This window comes from Limulus polyphemus, unplaced genomic scaffold (genome assembly GCF_000517525.1).
Source record: "Limulus polyphemus unplaced genomic scaffold, Limulus_polyphemus-2.1.2 Scaffold360, whole genome shotgun sequence".
Lineage (NCBI taxonomy): Eukaryota > Metazoa > Arthropoda > Merostomata > Xiphosura > Limulidae > Limulus > Limulus polyphemus.
In genome coordinates this window covers 34,982-52,309 of record NW_013665970.1, presented here as the reverse complement: position 1 = coordinate 52,309, position 17,328 = coordinate 34,982, and the positions used below count along the sequence as shown (strand labels likewise).

Here is a 17,328-nt window from a genome sequence, read left to right as displayed (position 1 = left end):
AGATTACTGAAAGAGAGAAAGATGAATAGTAAAAGAAATTCTAATCGGTGATAAAGTTTTAGGGATTCAGTATAAATAGTTTTGAAACACCCTATATTATTAAAATCATAAATAATATTCAACGTTAAACTGGTACACAATTAAAAACATTTTATTTTAAGCTTATCTATGGCCTTCAAAAAGTTGACGACTCTACATGTTTCGACGTTACAACGTCATCCTCAGGAGGCCATAGATAGGCCTAAATAAAATGTTTTTAATTGTGTACCAGTTTAACGTTGAATATTATTTATTATTTTATCTCTGTACCATGTTGGAATCGCCCCGTAGTCCTTAGCAGATCGTCCATTTTTGGTAAAGAAACTGACATCTCTCACGTGAAAGGTATTTTTCGAATAGTTTTTGCAGTATGTCATTCTCTCACCAATGTGTCCAGCAGCAGCTTGTGTACTCGTGGTTTAGGTTTCTTTACAAGAAAAAGATCTTTTGTGTGCTCGGTTGATTGAGGTTCCTGGATGACGAGTCTGCGGAGTTTGGTATTCCTGTGTGTGTGTGGTGAAATGGATGGTTTTACACCCTTATACAGATGTTTCGATTACCATTTACCGATGATATTTAATATATAATACATAGTAGTCTGGTATGTTCCGGGCGTTACGTCTTTTTTCTTTGTTTTTTTTGTTACTTAAATATCCTTCATCGGAAAAAGCTATTCAAAAATGTTCAGCCATAATTTTAACTGTAACAACATTACACTATTAAATAGTCTTAATTTGCCGTGGATCAAATACCATATATGTAGGTTCTAAACATGCCCATGGTGACACAACTCGTAAGTTTGTTTTGAATTTCGCGCAAATCTACACGAGGGCTATCTACGCTAGCCGTTCCTAATTTAGCAGTGTAAGGCAGCTAGTAATCACCACCCACCGCCAACTCTTGGGCTAATCTTTTACCAACGAATAGTGGGATTGGCCGTCACATTATAACGCCTCCACGGCTGAAAGGGCGAGCATATTTGCGAGTCTAGCGCCCTAACCACCTTGCCATGCCGGGCCCGCAACTCGTATCTCCAGCGTCACACCACTGTATTAAGATATTTAAATCGTTCTTGCAAAGTGCGATTAACTTTCGATAGTTAAATACACTATTATAACTTCAACACCTTTAAAGATAATGTACTTAAATAATCATAATAACGTTACACACACAAACACACACAGAAATCGTGTAGTTATACACACTATTATAATGTTACACGTCTAGAAAAGGCGACATGTATAAAGTTATAATAGTGTGTATAACTACACGACTTTTCTAGATGTGTAACATTATAATTCTGTGTATAACTACACGCCTTTTCTAGACGTGTAACATTATAATAGTGTGTATAACTACACGACTTTTCTAGACGTGTAACATTATAATAGTGGGTATAACAAAACGCCTTTTCTAGACGTGTAACATTATAATAGTGGGTATAACAAAACGCCTTTTCTAGACGTGTAACATTATAATAGTGGGTATAACAAAACGCCTTTTCTAGACGTGTAACATTATAATAGTGGGTATAACAAAAAAAGGAATCGTGTAGTTACGGGCATTATTTTAACGTTACGCACCCGGAAAAATCATATAGTAACATACATTATTATAATGTCACACACATGTAATTAATTTATACACATTATTATAACTTCCCATACCTAGATGAATAATATAGTTACATTCATTATTATAACTTTCCACACCTAGATGAATCACATAGTTATGTTCATTATTATAACTTTCTACAACTAGATGAATCGTATAGTTACATTCATTATTATAACTTTCCACACCTAGATGAATCATATAGTTACATTCATTATTATAACTTTCCACACCTAGATGAATCATATAGTTATGTTCATTATTATAACTTTCCATACCTAGATGAATCATATAGTTACATTCATTATTATAACTTTCCACACCTAGATGAATCATACAGTTACATTCATTATTATAACTTTCCACACTTAGATGAATCATATAGTAACATTCATTATTATAACTTCCACAACTAGATGAATCATATAGTTACATTCATTATTATAACTTTCCACACCTAGATGAATCATATAGTTACATTCATTATTATAAAACTTTACACACCTGGAGTGAAATGTAACTTATTCATTCGACTTTTTCGGTAAAAACATGTTATTAGAAAGTTAACTGATATGTATTGATCAACTATAAACTTGAAATGCTTATTCTAAAATATAATTTTATTAACTACAGTATGGTAGAAATGACGATCAGCAGAAATGATGTAATTGACAAATGTTGAAAAATCTGAGAATACATGACATTAATGTACTCTTCACATGTAATCACCAAAACATTGAAACAGATGATCAAAAACATACTTCAAATGAAAAACCGATATTAAATGACATGATTAATTACCAAGCATTACATACTTCTGTTAACAATATTAAGTTACTTTTATCACTCACAATAAAGGTCAGGATTATTTAATGAACATTACGTACTTCTATCACCGATATTAAATGGAATGATTAGTTAATGAACATTAAGTACTTCTATCACCGATATTAAATGGAATGATTAGTTAATGAACATTACGTACTTCTATCACCAAACTCTCGCCCTTATACAGCTTGACTCCTTCGTTTTCAAACGGTAAGAACCACGGGTCCGAAACATAGGCCAGAACTGATGGTAAACTTGGGAAGTAACGATTCAGTTCTCTGACCGCTTGGACATCATCCATTATAAAACCTAGTCTGAAATGCGAATTTTCAAGGGCATGGCGTTGGTGACCTTTGAGGTGATTTCGACGATGTATTTCTAGCTGGACAGCTGGGGATGGGCAGACCATCAGAGACAAGTTGTGAACGTGGCAAAACTTAGAGAAAAAAATATTGATGTCAGTTAAACTACCCACATAATCGTTTTGTTGAAATCTGAAAATTAGAAGAAACTTTTAAGCTTAAAGTGCTCTAGTAGTATTTTCACTAAACATTCAATCTGATAATAAGAATGAAAGGCTTATTTTCATTTGCGCGTATTTAACTCTCAAATTACTTACTTGTGGAAATACCATTCATTACCGACGGAGTCTACATATTGCAGAACCTATTGTAACAATACTTATTTTTGTCTGTCCTTAAAATGCACTCGCGCATTAGTGTCTAATTGCGCATGCGCACGAACTTCAGTGGGTGTAAACAAAAGGCGGATGTAAATATACTTTAGTAGACATTTGTACAACATCATTTTAAAAGCTTATCAAAGTTATTAAAAAGATCTAACGTTAGGTCGTAGAATAACATTATAAGGTTATTTATTGACTGTATTAAGTACGGTAAAGTTTAGCCCTAACTAAACTAAAGCAAAAATCGTACACAAGTTACAATCTTAATTTATATCTTTATCGAATATAGGACGTACTTAGTAAAGGCTTAACTAATGTTAGGCCTAAGACAAGAGGTTTTATAGATTTTGGTGTCTGCGATTACAATTATTTTCTATTATTCTGGCACTAATTTTTTTATGTAAGATACCACAGAAATTCCAGCATTAATTAATGAGATTAACCGTAATATTCACAGTATGTTAGCTTAAAAACAAATACGCCGGTTCATATATATTAGGTCTTGGTTTGGTTTGGAATTTCGCGCAAAGCTACACGAAGGCTATCTGCGCTAACCGTTTCTAATTTAGCAGTGAAAGATTAGACAGAATGCAGCTAATTATCACCACCAGGTGGCAACCCTTGGGCTACTCTTTAACCAACGAATAGTGGGATTGACCGTCACGTTATAACGCCCCCACAGCTGAAAGGGTATGTTTGTTGGAATGGGGATTCGAACCCGCGACCCTCAGATTGCGAGTCAAGCGCCCTAACCACCTGACCATGCCGGGCCTATGAATTAGGTAGGAGTCATATAACCAACATAGTCAAGGTCCTACAAGTGTTCATAAATAGTTTAGAAAAATGTGTTTAAAAATAAAATGGACTTCATGAAGATCCTAGCAGTAATCCTAGTGTTAAACATTTAAAATTTAAACCTTCTTCTTGTGTTTCAAACTTCAGTAATGTTAGGCCTAAAACAAGTATTATTATTATTCATATATTTCTAATAAGATTTCAAGAAACAAAAAGTCGAGTACGTCGAAATGTTCTAGTTTTAACTAATATTGTAGTATTAAATCTTACGCAACTTCGAATTAAACATAAACTTGTACAATTTACTTACAGTTTCATTGACAACTCCGTTGTCCCCAAATACGACCATCTTTGGTTGCTGGATGGAAGTGAAGTTTGAGCCGAAAACTTTAATCGCTCGTCCTCCACTTGAAAAAACAAAACAAGCTGGATTCGTTTAAATAGTCTTCCAGATAAGTAATAATAATACATTAAGTAGAAACTAACCAAGTGAAGTATATACTATCTTACTTAATTATATGTAAAATTGATTTAATACTCTGCCATTTGCAGCAACATGAGCATTTAGAAACCATACATTGTATTTTTCTTAAACTACAATTTCTCAATACCTTGAAAAGCTTTTCATGGGATGTATACGAAAGATGGTAGGATCCTGAGTGTACAAGAATGGATTGGGATATGTGATATTAGCACCATCTATATGCAGAAAGAGTTGTTTCACTTGGTAATTAGGAAAAGGTGCCCGTGTGGTTCGACAACTTATTTGGCTGCTGCTAGCAAGAGACCTGTAAAAATCCAATTAGTAAACATACACAGAATAGGTAGTGAATTTTAATTGGAATACAACAGATGTGTTTTGATTGTGATAAAATTAATACAACAAAAAGTTAACGAACATTCTACTTCTATCTGAACACTATTAACGTTTGTTTGTTTGTTTTTGAATTTCGCGCAAAAGGGCTATCTGCGCTAGCCGTCCCTAATTTAGCAGTGTAAGACTAGAGGGAAGGCAGCTAGTCATCACCACCCACCGCCAACTCATGGGCTACTCTTTTACCAACGAATAGTGGGATTACCGTCACATTATAACGCCCCCACGGCTGAAAGGGCGAGCATGTTTGGTGTGACGGGGATTCGAACCCGCGACCCTCAGATTGTGAGTCGAGTGCCCTAACCACCTGGCCATGCCGGGCCACACTATTAACGTATTTAAAGAAATAAAACACGGGTTCGAACCTGTGTTAGCATCAGTACATGAAATGTTATGAAATAAAACGCGAAGCATTGAGAAATTAATCATCAATCGCTGTTAATTTTGTTAAGAGTTCTGCTTGTATACAAACTAATTAAAATCTAAATTATTTTAACAGGTTTGAAGTCAATCTCTAAAGGTTGAATACTTCAAGCAGGCTTTTCATAAACATCCATCACGACACAAGAGATATTTTAAAGTACCTTTCTACTCTACATGGCAAGTCATCTAAAAAGATGTCCACCCGAGATCCTACGTTAAGTTCGTTGCCAGTGATGTAGAACCTTGTACCACCTGACATAGGTCCAAGTCTAGGTTTCACTTTCGATATTTTCACTTCCTGCACGTACAAAACATTGAAGCAATAAAAAGGCATAAAACCTAAACTGTAGTACTACAGAAAATCTCATGTCACTCTGGAATTTCTTGATAAAACGAGTATTACGATAGTCTACACCAGAAAAGATTGAAGTTTGATAACCTACAAACAATTAACAATAGCTACTTAGATATGCAAACCTAATATTCATCGATTGAAATTTCTTGAATTAAATAATTGTGAAGTCTAATTAGGTTAAAATATTAAAAACATTCTATCTCGTCATAAACAAAACAGTTAACTACAGTATTATACGACTTCTTAAGCAAATGCTAGAAATTCTGAAAAAGAAAGAGAGAAAGGAACACTTCACTTTGTAGTGGATGAAAAAAAGTAAGAAAGAGAAATAAACACTTCACCTTGTAATGGATGAAAAAAAAAGGAAAGAGAAATGAACACTTTACCTTGTAGTGGATGAAAAAAAGAAAGAGAAATGAACACTTTACCTTTTAGTGGATGAAAAAAAAAGAAAGAGAAAGGAACACTTAACCTTGTAGTGGATGAAAAAAAGAAAGAAAAATGAAGACTTTACCTTGTAGTGGATGAAAAAAAAAGAAAGAGCAAGGAACACATAACCTTGTAGTGGATGAAAAAAAAAGAGAAATGAACACTTCACTTTATAGTGAATGAAAAAAAAAAGAGAAATGAACACTTCACCTTGTAGTGGATGAAAAAAAAAAAAAGAAAGAGAAATGAACGCCTCACCTTGTAGTGGAATTTTTCTTGGGCACGTGTAACACCAGCTCTATTGCCAACAATAACCACAGCAGCCATGGGCCCTAAGCTGGAACCTGATCTACATACGACTCTATATAAAAACAAAACAATATTAATTTCAAACTCGTTACAACATTTTCTTCAAAACTGTAAAGGTTTTCGTAGTCCGTTCGCACAGAAGTTTCTGGATATACGAGTCACTTTAATGTGTGAGTTTACAGTACTTGTGTAAATTATGAAAGCCGAATTGTTGTCGAATGTGACAAGAAAGTTTACAATGGAAATATTCTTGGTAAACATTCCTATTTTTCCACAACGTCCAGAACTGTGTGTAGCGACGCTATAAATAACATTATGCATATTATTTTGGACTTAATTAGACTCACATATGCTATTTAACATATTGAGCTGATTCGATCTGCAGCGATGGCTTGCCGGCTATTCGTGACGTAATACTACGTAATATAAAGCGTTCTTTATATATTTGTTCATAATATTGTTAATTTAATATTTACTTTTTATATATTCAGTTTAATTTAATATTAATTTAAAAAGGTTTATTAATTGATTTGTAAGTGAAAAATTTAGTTTAGAAGCACTGTTAAATGTTTTATTAAATTCCTGAGCTGGAAAATTCTAGCACCATTCTTAGTTAACACGTTTCAATTGATAATTCGAGATATTTAAATGAACCAGCTAGTTTATATTTCATGTCGGATAGTTAGTTAAGAAAATCCCAGACATATATATTATTATAAATCGTGATTTATAATATATATATATTATATTTCATATTATTATATATATTTATTATAATATATTGTATATATTATATTTACACTGCATTTTGCTTACGAAAAGCAATGAAACGTGTCGCGTGATGTAGTTGCTGTCGTGAACTTGATGTGTCTGGATTAAACTAGTTCGCTAAATCAGTTTCCCAAAGTGTGGTACAAAAATGTCAGTTTCAAAGTAGCCGCAGCGATAGCACCGCTGGACTTTTCTTTCTGTAGCGGTAGCGGTACTCCATTTAAAAGTAGCGCGCACAGCTATTATAATGTTTATCTGGAAAAAAATCTATATTAGAAAACATCGTATCAATGTTTGCTCACCCCGCATAATGTTCACTTTGAAACATATATATTGGTTCACCTAGCATAATTGTTACTTTGTAACATTTATATTGGTTCACCCAGCATAATGTTTACTTCGTAACATTTATATTGGTTCACCCAGCATAATGTTCACTTTGAAACATCTATATTGGTTCACCCCGCATAATGTTCACTTTGTAACATCTATATTGGTTCACCCCGCATAATGTTTACTTTGTAACATTTATATTGGTTCACCTAGCATGATGTTTACTTCGTAACATTTATATTGGTTCACCCAGCATAATGTTTACTTTGAAACATCTATATTGGTTCACCCCGCATAATGCTTACTTTGTAACATCTATATTGGTTCACCCCGCATAATGTTCACTTTGTAACATCTATATTGGTTCACCCCGCATAATGTTTACTTTGAAACATCTATATTGGTTCACCTAGCATGATGTTTACTTTGTAACATTTATATTGGTTCACCCAGCATAATGTTTACTTTGTAACATTGATGCTAGTTATATCGTTTCTACAGCAAAACATTATCAATTATATAAAAAAACAAAACAGAATTGAGCACTTCACCTTGTTGTACATTTTTTCTTGCGTTCGTGTAATAACAGCTCTGTTGCATACAATATAATATTCATTTAATAGTATCGAAATCACTTCAGTTTGTATAATGTTCATTTGATAATATCGACATCACTTTACTATGTATGTATAATATTCATTTGATAATATCGACATCACTTCAGTTTGTATAATGTTCATTTGATAATATCGACATCACTTCACTATGTATAATGTTCATTTGATAATATCGACATCACTTCAGTTTGTATAATGTTCATTTGATAATATCGACATCACTTTACTATGTATAATGTTCATTTGATAATATCGACATCACTTCAGTTTGTATAATGTTCATTTGATAATATCGACATCACTTCAGTTTGTATAATGTTCATTTGATAATATCGACATCACTTCAGTTTGTATAATGTTCATTTGATAATATCGACATCACTTCACTATGTATAATGTTCATTTGATAATATCGACATCACTTCAGTTTGTATAATGTTCATTTGATAATATCGACATCACTTCAGTTTGTATAATGTTCATTTGATAATATCGACATCACTTTACTATGTATAATGTTCATTTGATAATATTGAAGTTAGCTTACTATGTATAATGTTCATTTGATAATATTGAAGTTAGCTTACTATGTATAATGTTCATTTGATAATATTGAAGTTAGCTTACTTTGCACAAATTAAACTTGATAACATCGATGTTAGCTCGCCTCTAATAGTATTCACCTGATGTCGAAGTTAGCTATAAACATTGACGTTAGTATAAATATTATGCTAAAAATCCCGTTATTTTTCTTCGTTTTTTTTTTTTTATGTTGGTTGGTTATGAAGTCAACGCTGTGATTCACACCAACAATAAGAACGCTTTGTTCACCTGGTGGTGATGTGAAGAGATTATGTTCAGACCAGTTGGCCTATTTCACGGAAGAAAATTATTGATAACATAAAATTCAAAAACCCCATTGGCCTGAAGCTTATAGGTTATATTAACGGTAATAAGAATAGCACATTTTTTGTTTCTCCTATCAAGTTAATGTACGTAACAAGTTTTGATCTAAAGTCTAATGGAGTTAGGTAATATCAATTTATGATTAGTGATTAGGTATTTTACCTGTAAATACTAATTACCTCATTAATTACATGTTTCAGCAGCCGAACCATTGTACAATCAATCAGGTAATTAGTAAATATGCTCGTACAAAAACTATGTAATTACAGGCCAGTAATCATTAATTAAGTTAAATAATCAGCCTCCAAATATCCCCTTACCTTAGTTACTTAATATCACTTGATTTCGTCAAGTTATGTTGCAAGTATAGACAATCAGCTTCCACTAATCACATTTCAGGTTGCACTGTGGCTTATCTTTGAAACGTTTATTATGGTTTCCGAAAGATACGTTAATCAAATCAAGGACGGAACAGCACCCTGCAGATACGTAAGTTAATTAGGTTTCAGACTTAAAGGTGCAACGGTGTCTCTCAGTGCTGTTTATTTAATATTTTGTTTCATATTGGTTAGGTTCAATAACTTTCAGGCGTACAGAAATCCTATAGCACTGGTTTGTTTTTCGATTTTCGCGTATAGCTATTCAATACTAACGAATAGTTGGATTTACCGTCACATTATAACAGTCCCATGGCTGAAAATACATGCATGTTCGGATAAGGGTTTCGATCTCGCGACCCACACATTGATGGCCTAGAGGGAGTGCAAGTTTAGTATAGAGGTCTGGGAGTCTGTATAAGGATACGGGGTAAAACTCGCGGGATTTTAATATTTAGGGTGGTAAAACATTGCCTTTTCCTTACATTTCTGTGAATTCAAGTAAGGAGAATAAAAAAGTTTTAATATTGTTTATTTTTCATATTACGGTTTACAATCAGTGCTATGAATAATACTAAAAAACGGCAATTTTTACATCTAAAATATCGTCATCAGTAAATGCTAGAAAATCAGTAGCAATGTTTGAAGGAATACTTCCCTAGGGATATAGCCAGCAGTAACAATACTATAAAACCAGTAGCAATGTTTGAAGGAATACTTCCCTAGGGATATAGCCACCAGTAACAATACTATAAAACCAGTAGCAATGTTTGAAGGAATACTTCCCTAGGGATATAGCCAGCAGTAACAATACTATAAAACCAGTAGCAATGATTGAAGGAATACTTCCCTAGGGATATAGTAAGCACAAACAGTGCTAGAAAATCAGTAGCGATATTTGAAGGCATGTTTCCCTGTGTATTCCAACCACTGTGCCATTTTTTTCTTTTTCTCCAGTGATTACCAGCCTCCTCCTCATCAATGACATGTAAAGCAGTATTCTCATTCTATCACTTTACAATTGCCTTATCAAATATTTGTTCATTCTAATACCTCTTCTCATCGTGTTCCAATGTCATCTTCCACCAAATCAAGGCACCAATGTGAAAACTGTGAATTACTGCATGTGTCAATGACATGTAAAGCAGTATTCTCATTCTATCACTTTACAATTGCCTTATCAAATATTTGTTCATTCTGATACCTCTTCCCATCGTGTTCCAATGTCATCTTCCACCAAATCAAGGCACCAATGTGAAAACTGTGAATTACTGCATGTGGTAAACGAAACGAAAAGAAAGGTCACAATAAAGATTGCGTGAAAAACACAGAAATCAATTGTACCCTTTTTTTTTCCCCAAGCACAGATCCATCCATACCCCCCTCCCCCACCAACTCTTGCATTACTATTGTCTGACCGAGTAGTGGCTTTAACTGTCAGCTATATAAGGTATCCATGGCCTAAAATGCGGAGAACGATTTTTTTTTTTGCCGTAATGGGACGCGAGCAGTGGACCCGCACATCCACAGTCTAGCACGCTAACCACTGGCCCCTCCGTGGCTAAGCGATAAGTCTGAAGGCTTATAACGTTAAACATCGAATTTCGATACTTGTGGTGGGCATAACATGGACAACTTATTGTATAGCTTTGTGTTTAATTACAAACAATGTTTTTATACTTCTGATTCTTAGGTCTAACTGAACATTTTCTACTTGAAAACAAATCCAAACTAATGTTGTAATAACTACGATAATGAAACGAATAATATACGACAAGTTCGAAAGTAAGGGAGTTTAAATTAAACAGGGCATGACCAATTATGTAAACATTAAGAAGAAACGGTGGACCTCAAAGGAGGTCTGACTATTTAAGTGACCACTAAGAATATTTGACGAAATATAAAGAAGGTCTGACTAATTAAAATGTAATAACTTTAAGATTAATAAAGTTATTGTTAATATTTCAGTTTTTTACATTAGTTAAATTATAGTTTTTAAAATATTTCGAATATAGATAATGTTTCTACCAAATATTTTAAATTTCTCTCCCAAAAGAGAGAGAAATGCATGTTTTATGAACCTACAAACACGAACATTATTCTTTAAACTAAAAACCTCTAACCTCAGAGAAATTGTATACTCCACAGGAACACACAAAATCCCCCCAATTGTGATCTTGTCTTCAATTTCGTCTAAACGAGTTCCGAGGTTGCTGCCCTCGATTATAACAAGAGTTCCACCTTCGATAGGTCCACTTAGAGGACGTATCTACAAAACAATTGGTAAAAAAAATCACTAATCTATATAACAAGAACTATATAAAAAACGTGTGTGAGTAAACATTAATATCAAAAAGCATTAATACTCTAAATAGGCCTATTTAAAAGATTGAGTTCACGCTTACTTTAAAGATACTTATTCACTTAATGTCTTTATTCAAGACTAAGTCTATAGAAACAGATTTATAATTAAACTGAATTATTGGCGCCATAATAGGATCCGATTAAATGGTAAAGCTACTCACATTATGAGCTAAAGCATTTAAAAGAGATGGGAAATGAATATAATTACGGAGATTCATACCAATGAAACTAAATGTCGATCACTCTGTGTGCGAAAAGTATTTAAAGCTTCAGAATTTTGCTTATTTGCCCTGATGACTGTTTCCAGGGTAACAATATAATAAACATTGGAATTTCGGAATACGGATAAAACGAGAAGAGCCATGTCTTTTTAAAAACCAAAAAAAATCGTCCTACAACTTTTATTTCATTATCTTTTCTGATCAAAGTTGTAATAAGTCGAAATACAAAGTGTTTATTTGCTTGTTGCTAAGCGCAAAGCAACGCAATTGGCTATCTGTGCTGTACCAACCATAGGTATCGAAACCCGAGTTTTAGAGTCATAAGCTCTCAGACTTAGCTTTGAGCCACTGGGGAACAAATACAAAATTAAGTTTTGTTTTCCTTTCTTCTTGAGCTTCGACTCAGAATAATAAACAATCATATATATATATTTAGGATATATTTTCACCTAGAGAATTAAATATATTCATGGCATTTTTATATCATGCAATATACCTTTCTATAACTGTTTTTTTATTCACAAATTTAATGTATTTCTATTGTTTTGATTAAATCAAGAAACCTATTATTATCACCTAGAAACGTGGTCATAGGAGCGCTATCCTTCCCGATGTTGCCAATCTAGGCTGTCTCTATCTTTTCATTTGTCAGTGAGCTTTTAACCAACTTAAAACTGAGAATGTATGTGTGAAATTAGAGAATACCACTGTTGAAGTGTACAATACCTGTAAACTTACTTAGAAAATATAAAAAAAACATTATCTGGTTTTTTATATTGAACGTTTCGATTTGGAAATCTACAAAATTACAGTAGTTGTAAGTTTTCTTTAACTGCTACTATTCGTGAAATAAAATTGAACATCATCTAATCCAGTTAGAGACCACTTCTGATTTAACCTGAGCTATTACAAAGTTAAACATTAACCACACATTTGTACTGAGTTTTTATTTCTAGTATTATTCACGTGTACGATGTTAAAGCTGAATGACATTGGATACTAGATAACGAGATTACAGTGGGTGTAAATATTGAAAATACGTCTCTCCTAATACTTAATCATTAAAACTGAGTAGTAGTTGGCATGTATTAATAAGTTTCCTTTAACTGCTACTATTCGTGAAATAAAATTGAACATCATCTAATCCAGTTAGAGACCACTTCTGATTTAACCTGAGCTATTACAAAGTTAAACATTAACCACACATTTGTACTGAGTTTTTATTTCTAGTATTATTCACGTGTACGATGTTAAAGCTGAATGACATTGGATACTAGATAACGAGATTACAGTGGGTGTAAATATTGAAAATACGTCTCTCCTAATACTTAATCATTAAAACTGAGTAGTAGTTGGCATGTATTAATAAGACAATCTTAACGTTTATTTCCCAGAAAGAAGGCAAGGCGGGGTCACCTGTTTTAACCACTCGCACTAATGTGTTGTCTATCAGTCAGTCAGTAGACACCAATATATCGTCACATAAGAGATGCTTAACGTTTTATTTTGTACTGTCGTGATTTCAGTAAAACATGCGCATGCCGTGAATCACGAGAGGAATTATGCACTCCGTAGGTTACAACACAGCATGACATATGAACTTTAAAAGCAAGTAATAAAAATATTTGTTACTCTTTATTTTGGTTTTATTTTGCGAAAGTACACCTAGTAACGTAATTTGAAAGCAATTGTATTTAATAACGCGTTATTCCTTGTTTTTATGAAGTCAATGTATAAAGATGCGTAATTCTGAGTCAATGTTATACCTGTAAAGCCAATTTCAGAATTTAATCAGCACCTCGTGACACGTGATTCGATTGGTAATCGACATCAGTTCACTTCGAAGTGATGACCATTAAACCTTTCCTTTGAAAAAGTACATACAAGATATGGTAATAAAATATGCCTAACACTTAGCAAGTCGGCTTGAAGATATCAGTATGATATCCTACATACAACTGGTAATGTAACTCATTTAGTAGTTTACAAGTTGTAACGTCATTTCACAGTAAGTTATAGTCACTTACCCAGTCAATACGAGGAGGTGGACAAGACGAAACGACAGGCTCTCTACAGGAATCCACATAGCCACAGACATCGCCGCACCACGAACACTGGTACTTTTGATGTTTGGCCACGCACAATGAGCAATCTGCTCTACCTCCGTGGCTACCCAATAGGTGGCACTTGTACAGGGTAACTGGTAACAAAACAACAAAAAAATTAATATACATAAATTGAGAGAAATGATGATTTACAAAAGTGCTTTTACATTTAACTATCAGGTGAGCCTATTACCAAAATTAAGTGACACAACGATGAAAACAAATGATAAATTGACATACTCTTTTATCTCATCAGCTGTAAACAATAATTAGTACCTGTAAAATAGTATGTATATTGGATTACCTATCGTAAAAAACAACAACAACAAGCAAACAGGAAACAAAGAAGAACGTGACCAGCAAGCGAGTTACAGTTTACGCAGGGAAGATGTCGTTGTGACAAGTTATTTTACGAGAAGAAGTGTGATAAACTGTCTATTATGCAACGAATAACTGTGAGGAATTTATCAGTAAAATACTTTGAAACTGATTTTTTAAAATATGAACATAATAAATGCTTAAACTTATATACAAGATAAAAGAACTATTGAATAACATAAGAACGTTTGAAAAAAAATATTTATTTTTATATTTGTTGAATTTCGCACAAAAGTACCCGAGGATTAGCCGTCCCAAATTTGGAAGTGATAGACTAGAGGAAAGGCAGCTAGTCAACATCACCCATCGCCAACGTTTTTGCGCTACTCTTGTCAGACCAAATATTGGGATTTTGTCGTCTCTCTTACAACGCATCCATTGTCCCAAGATGCGACTCATTAACGGGACGCGTGTCACGGGCCCTCGGCTCCACATTTCGACATGCTGATCACTGAGTCATGCCCAACCTTTAAATCTCTGACTATTGTTTGTTTGTAATTATGCACAAAGCTACACAAAGGGCTATCTATGCTCTGCCCACCACGAGTATCGAAACCCGGTTTCTAGCATTTTAAGTCCGCAGACATGCCGCTGTGCCACTGGGGGGGGGGGAATCTCTGAATAAAAGACAGTGAATTATATAGAGGCTTCAAAAGCAGGATGTGTATGTGTGTGTGTGTGAGAGAGAGAGAGAGAGGTAGAGCCAGAAATGAATGAAGCTTGTTATGGCAGGTGGAAATTAGTGGGGTTTGGGAGGGAGCTGTCTTTACTGGAAATACCTGAAAATTCAGGTCTATTTTGTCGCAGTGGTGCCAAAGAAAAAGCACTAGCGAAAATAACGTTGAAATAAGCAGTTTAATGTACAACTTACTTGACCTTCTATTACTCAACTAAACCTTTTTTTTTATCTTATCTTCTTGACTTTTTTTTAGCTCCAGCTACTATAGTCACTTTATAATCTTTAAATGAACCAAAAACGTAATTACGTGTGAGGAAATTATAAACCTGTCGAAATTCATGGTGGAAAGCTGAAATAGGTGCTGGTATGTATTTGAAAAGTGTAAGGTACTCCCCCCCTCCCACATGCTTCCACCACTATGAATTCTGTCTTTTACTGAAATACGTCACATTTGCTTTATTTGAATCAAGGGAGCTAATTTGTACATATTTGGGCTGATTTGACACTTACTGTTTGTACTATCGATGACAGTGTCTCCGTTCCACAGCACTGTTAAAGTGGCGTGCAATTCCCCAGCGTCAGACTGGTAAGTGTACTGAAAGAAAAAGTTGTAAAAAGTCTTGTCTGTACTAGATAAACATCAGTACTATTTTATAAATTGTTTTGAGACCAAGTATACTTATAGTTATGTCTTTAATTAAAAATACACTTATGTTTCATATCAATTTGATATAAAAAGAGCAACATTTTTATGTTTTAATATATTCTCATTTTGATTCTTAATATATTTAAATCTAGTTATATACCATCGCAGAAATTACTCAAACGGCAGTCAACATTGTATCACAAAACGTAATAAACATTAGTGTTTATTAACAAAGTGCACTGTTCAACAGCATGATAAGTAACACGGACTGGTAGAAATACTAAGAACAATAGAACATTTAACGAAAATAATAGTTAAGTGTTAAATTCGTGAAATTCTTATTAAAACTATTTAGTTGCGAGTAATATTACGAAAAATGTAACTATTATGAGGAGTTAAAATCCTTATTACAAACTATTTTGTTTGTGGGTGTTGTTACGAAAGATTTAACTGTTATGATGAGTTAAAATCCTTATCATAAACTATTTAGTTATGAATATTATTACGAAAGATTTAACTGTTATGATGAGTTAAAATCCATATCATAAACTATTTAGTTATGAATATTATTACGAAAGATTTAACTGTTATGATGAGTTAAAATCCTTATCATAAACTATTTAGTTATGAATATTATTACGAGAGCTTTAGCTGGTATGATTAGTGAAATCCTTACCGCGAAATATTTAGTTGTATTATTTACAAAATATTTAACTTTTGTGATTAATTAACTCTTTACCAGAAGTTGTTTAGCTCTGAACTTTAAGTTAAATGAGTAGAAAGACTTACAATATTTTCAGCACAGTAGACGGTGTTATCTCTCACTCTTGCAAAGACTCGTTCCTTAGCGCCCTCTATTTCAACAACACACTGAAAACCTTCCTAAAAAAATTAAAATCACATTTCAACGTACTGAATACTTTCTTTAATAAAAAACAGGAAAACTAAATTGTTCAGTAAATCAAAATATCTAGAGAATTTTGTTAACTGTAAAACAATAACTTGATTTCTTGGCAACAACAAGACAACAACAAAAAATATAAGGCACAAATATTTATTACAAGCGTTTATTTGGCCTTTGCTTTATGTGGCATCTGTCAGCTTTTTTGTTATTTTCGTTATTCTTCCCCACTTTACCATCCTCGGTATAATAAATATCTTTATAACCTAAGAAAATCATTAGTTGATTGGAAATGGTTTGGTTTGTTATGAATTTCGAGAAAATCTACACGAGGGGCTATCTGCGCTAGCCCTCCCTAATTTAGCAGCGAAAGACTAGAGGGAAGGCAGCTACTCATCACCTCTCACCGCCAACTCATGGGCCACTCTTTTTACCAACAAATAGTTGGGATTGACCGTCACATATAACGTCCCCACAGCTGAAAGGCAACCATGTTTGGTGGGACGGGGATTCGATTTCTTCTTTTTTTCAACGGCGTTTTTTATCAACTATAAGCACACATTATAAGCTCAGGAGGGAGCACCAGAATAAGTGGTGATGTCTATGTTGTTTCTCAGTGACAAATGTTAAAGGAATTTCACGACACAGACAAAGTTTTGCGACACACACACACACAGAG

General features: G+C 33.6%; 1 pseudogene; it reads right to left on the bottom strand.

Annotated features, from left to right (window-relative positions):
- The window catches only part of LOC106457671, a 65,688-nt pseudogene that overhangs the window by 35,855 nt on the left and 12,505 nt on the right, over positions 1–17,328 (bottom strand).